At 36.4% G+C, this 8,679-nt stretch overlaps 2 long non-coding RNA genes across 3 annotated transcripts; both read right to left on the reverse strand.

The window, feature by feature from the left end:
- Nucleotides 1-501: 501 nt before the first annotated feature.
- LOC127986046 (uncharacterized) lies at nucleotides 502-7,017 on the reverse strand. Of its 2 annotated transcripts, XR_008160746.1 has the most exons (6): nucleotides 6,863-7,017; nucleotides 6,709-6,764; nucleotides 5,718-5,897; nucleotides 4,629-4,702; nucleotides 3,007-3,092; nucleotides 502-2,910 (listed from the first exon to the last, which is right to left on the reverse strand). It is a non-coding gene; the product is annotated as an uncharacterized LOC127986046 (long non-coding RNA). The 2 variants fall into 2 exon arrangements; XR_008160747.1 differs by lacking the exon at nucleotides 4,629-4,702.
- Nucleotides 7,018-7,103: 86 nt separating this feature from the next.
- Nucleotides 7,104-8,413, reverse strand: LOC127986048 (uncharacterized). The gene is made up of 3 exons (XR_008160749.1): nucleotides 8,131-8,413; nucleotides 7,617-7,709; nucleotides 7,104-7,479 (listed from the first exon to the last, which is right to left on the reverse strand). It is a non-coding gene; the product is annotated as an uncharacterized LOC127986048 (long non-coding RNA).
- Nucleotides 8,414-8,679: the final 266 nt, after the last annotated feature.

Genomic DNA, 8,679 nt, shown 5'->3' on the forward strand with positions numbered 1-8,679 from the left:
AAACCTAATGCAAAATACTAGATTATTTCCTTAAAATAAATGTAACTTGGGTTGATCTTTTGATATATTAATATGTAAAGATAATATTTTTAAACTATCCAATTTAGGGTTGGGAAATTAATATTTGCTGTTTAAATAGATGCATTAAATAGTTAAATAACATCTATTTTTGCACATCCTAAAGTAGCTTGTGTGTAAAGTAAAGTGTGTTTCCCCCAAATTATATAATTTTTATATAATGTGTTTGGTGCCAGCGCTGAGCAGATGTAAATATGGTTTGGATTTTTGTGAATATCATTTTATATTAATTTAAAATGGAATATAATTAATTTGTTTAATTATGATGAATTATTATTTTAAATCGATCAGCAGCACTAGTCCAAATACTTTTTGATGACAACATAACAGATCATGAAATAAAATAAATTAGAATAAGATATTTTTTATGTATATATATTTCTGAAAGAAGTCAACTAAGTGTTCAAGAAGGCCAACATACACTTTTAGTTGGTAGATGCAGGGAGGCTGATAAGCCTTGTTTTAATCATGCTTCACAACCGTCTGAACAAGAACTGAACTGATTCCATCACCTCTGTAGACTAACAGTCTTTCTTCTCTCATCTGATCTGATGCATCAGTGCAGGTAGGAGTTAAGAGTGTTAATGTTACACTTTGTGATCTCTGAGCACTGGTCCTGGTTCTTTCTGATCCTGTAGAAATGCTCAACATAGTTGGATCGTCCCAGGAGCTCCACAAAATCCTCATCGTGGGTGATAACAAGGAGCTGGAAGTTGCGTTGGTGAGAATGACTCTTAATTATTCTGCAAAGAAACCAAAAGTAATACAAGTTGTTGTTTAGCGATGTTCCTCCAGGCAAGGCAAATTTATTTCTAAAGCACATTCAGAACAGCAAGTTCTGACCAAAGTGCTTAAATCATAACTTCACAAAACAGATACAGACAGCATAAAACTTCCAATATCAGGAGTCAGCCTAATATATGCTGGTAAATCACTCCACGATCTAATCAAAGAAAGCACAATCCCCTTTTAATTTAAGACGAGATCGAGGCACAGAGAGCATCATACTGAACACTGTAACACTCTAGAGCAGTTTCTAGGTAAAAGGAGATCTGTAAGATATTCAGGAGCTTGACCATGTAATCCTTTATAAACAAACAGTAACACCTTAAATTTGATGTGAAATTCGACTGGCAGCCAGTGTAATGAAGCAAGAATCAGTGAAATATGGTCTCTCTTTCTCGTTCCGATAAGAAACCTGGCAGTGGCATTCTGAACCAGTTGCAGACAAGATAAAGAAGATTTAGACACACACCAAGGTACAAATTACAGTTATCGAGCCTAGCAGTGACAAAAGCATGAATCAGAGTCTCTTTCATAAGTCCTTTGCCATTAAAAAGGTTTTCAAATTTCTAAATGGATCTAAGATGGTAAAAACATCAACATTTTTTTTTACAACTGTGCTGATTTGCTTATCAAACTTTAGTTTGTCATCAACAATCACTCCTACGTTTTTTACATGTCCATTCAAATTAGCAGATAGCAGGCCTTGATTGTTGATCATATTAATAGAGGCCAGTGGGCCAAAAACTGTGATCTCAGATTTAGATTCCTTCAGTGTTCATCTTCAGTTCTCTCTTCACAGCAGTTCAGTCAGTGTACTGTTTGAGTAAATTAATTACTCCGGGATATTGGTTTGTTTTAACTCAGAGGGAGTGTAAGCCACATTAATAAAAGTTAACAGCTTAAGTCATTTGTGGACTAATGCGTATTGGAGACACGAACAGTTTAAAACGATAACAATAAACTGCAGTGAACGCGCTCACAACAGACCCAGAAGAGAAGACAATGCTGAATAAAGTCATAGTTTTCGCTATTTTTGGACCAAAATGTATTTTCGATGCTTCAAACAATTCTAACTGACCCTCTGATGTCACATGGACTACTTTGATGATGTTTTTCTTACCTTTCTGGACATGGACAGTATACACACAGCTTCAATGGAGGGACTGAAAGCTCTCGGACTAAATCTAAAATATCTTAAACTGAGTTCTGAAGATGAACGGAGGTCTTACAGGTTTGGAATGACATGAGGGTGACTTATTATTGACATAATTTTCATTTTTCGCTGAACTAACCCCTTTAAAACCTCCAGCAGAAACCGAAGAGGTACAACATCAAGATAACAGGAAGAGCTATCCTCCTTAGTTTCCTGTTTAAAGGCTGGCTGTATTTTCTTCTTCTTTTTTTTTTTAAAAATACTTTGCATATAAGTGCATGTGCCAAAGACTCTATATTCTCTCTGTCTAGGTGCCAGAATCCCACAGTTCAGGTCCCACAAAAGGTCCCAGCCAGAGCCAACCATATCATGAGAGAGGCAAGAACCTGCATACAAACACACAGTAATATTATAAGCATTTTATTGGAATTAATAAAAATAAACAACTTTGCTTTCATTTTGCAGTTACACACTCCGACCTACTAACAGTTTGATCTATCAACCAATAAAACCACGAGCCAGGTGTGGTTTGACTGAAAGAAGTGTCAGCATCCTCTTCTTATCTCCAAAATCTAACGAAAGCTCTGTGAACAGATAATGTGTGTGTACTGCATAGATAATATTTTCATTAAATATGCATAAATTATTATATATATTTAATGGGAATCCATGGGTGATTCTAAGAGTGACCTTAAAAAAATTACTTTTCAATGTAGAGGTAAGAGTGCACAAACATACCCTGCATTTTTCTAGAGAAACCCATAATGCATGTAGCGGCTTTTTGAAAGCAGTGTCTCATTTGACCATTACCACTCTATAGTTATAGGTCCTTCTTTTCAGGCCAGCGGAGGTGTTCTCATCCACATCAGAGCGTATCTCCACATACTCAATGTCTGTGAGAGATCAGGAGACGTGCAAATAACAATATATTTGTGTTTAAAAGAAATAATCATGGGATATATGAAGTCAAGAAACCAATCATGGCAGACCTTGTCCTCTGTACGTGCTCCGCAATAAATCTCTGATGATTTTATTAATCTCCTCCATCTTCATGCTGTGAAACTTCATTATTGTTCTGTAAACAAAAAAACACACAAACACACACACACACACACACACACACACAAAACTTCCTAAATCTTCAACAAATGTAATCTGCAAATCTCAAAATGGTTTAAAACAAAAAAAAAATCTGTAATAACACTAAAATGTCTTAATTCACTTAAAAATTCAGTAATTTAATCTGATTGATTAGAGTTTCTAGTATTTTATAATTATTAATAAGAATCAAGGCTCGAATTTGCAACTATTTTGGTTTCATATGCGCCCAAAATGTAATTTGGTAGCATTTGTGCGAGTACATATAATTGATGTTGTGCGACCTGTTTTCATTTCTCCAACACATTCAGAGTATGTGCCTTCTGAGTGTTGATACCATGACCTGTTTGCTGCTCTATGAATCATTAGGCTACATAACCAATTGATTCAATTCAAGTATTTGTGTATAACGCATTTTACAATACATTGCAAAGCAACTTTACAGAAAATAAGTTTCTACAATATTTTGTAGTATCTTATAAGAGGTGAATTTCAGTATATGTGCATATGACAGGAATTTTTTGAGAATGTTGCACTCCTGTTCCTTTTTGTTATTCTGCACAAAACTTCATGCCAATAAATAAATATTGCTGATTGTGCATTTCCAGCGCTCTCTTTACGTTCGTCTTTTTGACGTTGAAAAAGGAAACATCATTTTTTTTTAGACATGGAAAATCGATTTTACAATCGATTCAATGAACACTTATGCTTTAAAAATTGAAAATGTTTTTTTTCACAAAAGTGAAGCAGGAGCTAAAATATTTAGATTTTTTGACCGTAGAGGAAGTACCAATACATCCGTCTAGTTGCAAACTGTAGTCTACTAGAGTCTGTGTAGTGTTTTTTGGTCCAATAAGTAATATCTCTGTCTTATCCGATAAACATCTAAATGGCTAAAGTCTATAATCACTGTAATCAGTACAAACTGGGCTATAATAATATGTGCAGCATGTATGTACATGATTGTTTTTTAGAAAATAATGTTTATGCGTGGTTAGTGAAAAACTAAACATTTTAAATCACTGGAATAAGGCCATAAAACACATACAGAACATTGGTTCACGGGACTTTTGAGAACTGGATCTTGTAGCCTAGAATCTAATTTATGGTAAAATCATCTTGTTTACTCACTCACATAAAACAATATATTGATTTAAATTTTCTAAGACACTTTTTGTGTAAAAAGGGTCTATGCGAGAGGGCATGAACCTGCATGCATTATATTGTGATTTACACCTTAGAAGACAAAGACCCGCATAATAAGCTGCATAATGAGCTTTTCAGTCAGGTGTGTGATGGAGAGGACAAAATAAATTTGTGTGTGTGTGTATATATATATACAGTATTGTTCAAAATAATAGCAGTACAATGTGACTAACCAGAATAATCAAGGTTTTTCCAGCTAAAATGATCTCCAATGCCTTAAAATGGAGAGCAAAACCAGAGAGACGTGGAAGAAAACGGAAGACAACCATCAAAATGGACAGGATGATCAAAGACAGTCTGGAGTTACCTGTAAGTACTGTGACAGTTAGAAGACGTCTGTGTGAAGCTTATCTATTTTCAAGAATCCCCCGCAAAGTCCCTCTGTTAAAAAAAAAGGCATGTGCAGAAGAGGTTACAATTTGCCAAAGAACACATCAACTGGCCTAAAGAGAAATGGAGGAACATTTTGTGGACTGATGAGAGTAAAATTGTTCTTTTTGGGTCCAAGGGCCACAGGCAGTTTGTGAGACGACCCCCAAACTCTGAATTCAAGCCACAGTACACAGTGAAGACAGTGAAGCATGGAGGTGCAAGCATCACGATATGGGCATGTTTCTCCTACTATGGTGTTGGGCCTATTTATCGCATACCAGGGATCATGGATCAGTTTGCATATGTTAAAATACTTGAAGAGGTCATGTTGCCCTATGCTGAAGAGGACATGCCCTTGAAATGGTTGTTTCAACAAGACAATGACCCAAAACACACTAGTAAACGGGCAAAGTCTTGGTTCCAAACCAGCAAAATTAATGTTGTGTGGCCAGCCCAATCTCCAGACCTTAATCCAATTGAGAACTTGTGGGGTGATATCAAAAATGCTGTTTCTGAAGCAAAACCAAGAAATGTGACTGAATTGTGGAATGTTGTTAAAGAATCATGGAGTGGAATAACAGCTGAGAGGTGCCACAAGTTGGTTGACTCCATGCCACACAGATGTCAAGCAGTTTTAAAAAACTGTGGTCATACAACTAAATATTAGTTTAGTGATTCACAGGATTGCTAAATCCCAGAAAAAAAAAATGTTTGTACAAAATAGTTTTGAGTTTGTACAGTCAAAGGTAGACACTGCTATTTTTTTGAACACACCCCTTTCAACTAATTCAACTAATTGCCCAATTGCACAGCCTTAAGAGCGTGCATATCATGAATGCTGGGTCTTGTTTGTTTTCTGACAATCTACTGAACCTACTGGTAACTTGTTTGCCACGTAGCAATAAAAAATATACTAAAAACCTTGATTATTCTGGTTAGTCACATTGTACTGCTATTATTTTGAACAATACTGTATATGTTTAAGCAATTAACATTAAATTCTAAAATCTTAAGTAATTCTTACTTTCTCTATTCTTGCAATATTCTAGTGTTCATGTCCCTGAGTAATATCTGCATCCACCGAAGTCTGAAGAGCTGAAGAACACAATATGCTAGTAGACAGCAATCCTCGTGAGAGAGAGGTCTGGCGTGGAGGGTGGATCTGGAACTGACTTCTCTTGATTATCTCTTTTCACAAACTGCCCTGAAATACAATTCAAACATTAACAATGATTGTTATAAATGTAATGTAAGGCTCTTAAACTCATAATGCTCATTTTGGAAATATAGTTAATATCACTAATATGCAGCATGCACGATACAAGTAAGTGGTCAGTAATTACACTTTGAGGTATTTTATCTATGTCAGTAAGGCTACCTTTAAGAAAAAATAAAATGAATAAATTAAGTTGTGTTATGCATTCAAATAGTTAGACATGCTAAAATACAGAATTTGTTAACAATAATAATAAAAAATAATATGCTGGGGAAAAAATTAGGGCCCTAAATATGTTTTTTTTTTAATGTTTAATAAATTGATGTGAAAATGTATGTACTACGAAAAATGAAATATTTATTTTATCATTGAGGATTTCTTAAAAAAAATATATATATATATCGTCTCGCTCTCATGAACCCAGTCTCGTGTTTCGTCTCATCTTGTGGGATAAGTGTCTCATCACACCCCTAGTAGCCAGAGCAAGAGATACATTAGATTTCTTTTGCATGTCTGACAGTCTGAAATTAAGCAGAAGTATTTCGAAAGAGTTAAACCTGTATCCTGTTTTCTGGGTAACATTGAGAATATCACTATATATTGTTGCAACACCTCCGCCACGACCAGTCTGACAGGGCTCATGCTTATAACAGTAGTTTGGTGGAGTTTAGACTAATGCTAAATCAAAAATGCCTGTCAAAATTAACACTGGAACAAACACAATCTTTATTGTAGTAGTACTTCTATTTGAGCGTGTAGAACAAAATTCATCATAACAGTTATTTGAGAATTGGCTTACTAGTCATATGGAGCGAAGTGTCCTGGAGATGTTGTCCAACAGGAGATCTAAAAAGCCTAGCTCCCAGAAAAGATTCCAATTATTAACAAAAGGCAGTTTCTGTTCTTTACACCATGACTATAACCATTCGTTTAAAGCAAAAAGTCTGCTGAACCTTTCATGTCCTCATCTATACGTGGGAAGTGGTCCTGACACGATGATCATCATGCAGGCGATATGCTGCGCACTGTCTTGATCAGGCTCCTGAAGTCCCTCTTCAGCGTCTCCGTCCGCTCTGATGCCCACCTCACTCTTCAGGATCACGGGAATCTGTGCAGAAATATCAAGAACATGAGCACCAGGGAAGTATTCAGTGTGGACTTTACCTTCAGCTAACATAGCGCAAACGTGCCGGACGATGGAGTCTCTGATGATCACAGCGTTTTGTTCTGTCTCGCGAAGTGGAGCGAATCGGGTTCTGGTGGAGATCCTGAAGACCGGAGGCGGCGGATGGAGAGAGGTCGTCGCCCAGGGCCTGGATCATGTCTTACACTATGAAATAGGGTGAAGGACATCTGGGAAGATCGCATCCTGGGTACACCGGGCCTTTGCAGAGAACTACACAGAGTAGAGGTGGTAGTAGGGTTAGCTGTATACTTACCCTGGACTTATGAGCATCAACCCCTGAATATTTCCAGCACAGCTCTCCACTCGCTCAGCTGGGCCTGCTTCTCCACAATATCATGGATCTGTATCTTCACGGCCTCCAGCTCCTTATTAGAAATAAACAAACTAGAGAATAGGGGAAATGCAGAAAAGAAAAATACCAGAATTAGATACCAGAATTCACACGTTTAGATTTTACAGATGCATGATGATATATTGTAAAAAATAAATATGAAGTTATTTAATAAGCTTTGTAGCATCACCTGTGTTTTCTATCTCTGTCAGCAGCTCCCGTTAGACATTTTCTTGGAACTTCTCCTCTGTTTTAGAGGGTTTTTAAGACACTCCTGAAATCACTGTACAATTTTTTTTATCAATATTTGTTTACAATGATAAATCAGAACAAGCTTGAAACAGTGGTTTGAAATAGTTTCAGCCCATTTTAGACCACGAGTGACGTCACTGATAGACTCTACAATGCAGATTTTTAGGTTAAATTAATTAGCTTAACTTTATTTCATTTATCTATTGACAAATTACCATCAAAACATTTACAAAACGATCAAAACCGATCCTTTAGGCATAAGATGTAATTAAAAGGCCAAACTTTCATTAATAAGGGCTCAAATCTAATATGCTATAACGTTAATTATGTTTCTATGCTAGCGTAATACTTGATAGCAGACATTTCAGGAAAAATACCATAATCGCAGAGGTATAAATATTAACAAAAAGTACTTAAAGTAGACTGTGGATGATATTAACGTGTTACTTAACAAATCTGTCGCAGTTGTTGGCCTTTTCTTTGGTATAACTGACGAGAAACAGAGAAAATGTCAGACGAGTCCTCTCCATAGACAGTAAAAGAAATGGACACAGCGACCCCATTTGAACTCAATTGAGACGAATGAATCCCAGTTTTAGCGTTTTTTAGCACTTCCGTTTCTGACGCGCAGACTCAAACGAAGCTTGACGACGTCAGCAACCTGTCTGCCAGATGTAAATCTTCTAAGTGGCTGTGCGTGCAAACTGCCATCGTTAATCTTGCAGAGACGGCGAGCTTTGTCGTGAGTGAGCAGGAGTAAGTATTCTGATTAATTATTTTGTATAGTATTTTAAAATGTAATGCCAGTACGCCATATTAAGTTAATTGCCTGCGAGCTTCTCCACTTGTCTGTACGGTAATGCGACAGAGAGCCGAGTGGTTATGACGCAATCGTTAGCCTATTTTTTACAAAAACTGTTTATACGGGGCCATAATGTAACATAAAAGGTAATGGAGCCCTTTATACCTTGTCGTGTATCTTTAGAAATAAATAATGGACA

Source organism: Carassius gibelio, chromosome B21 (assembly GCF_023724105.1).
Source record: "Carassius gibelio isolate Cgi1373 ecotype wild population from Czech Republic chromosome B21, carGib1.2-hapl.c, whole genome shotgun sequence".
In the NCBI taxonomy this organism is placed as follows: domain Eukaryota; kingdom Metazoa; phylum Chordata; class Actinopteri; order Cypriniformes; family Cyprinidae; genus Carassius; species Carassius gibelio.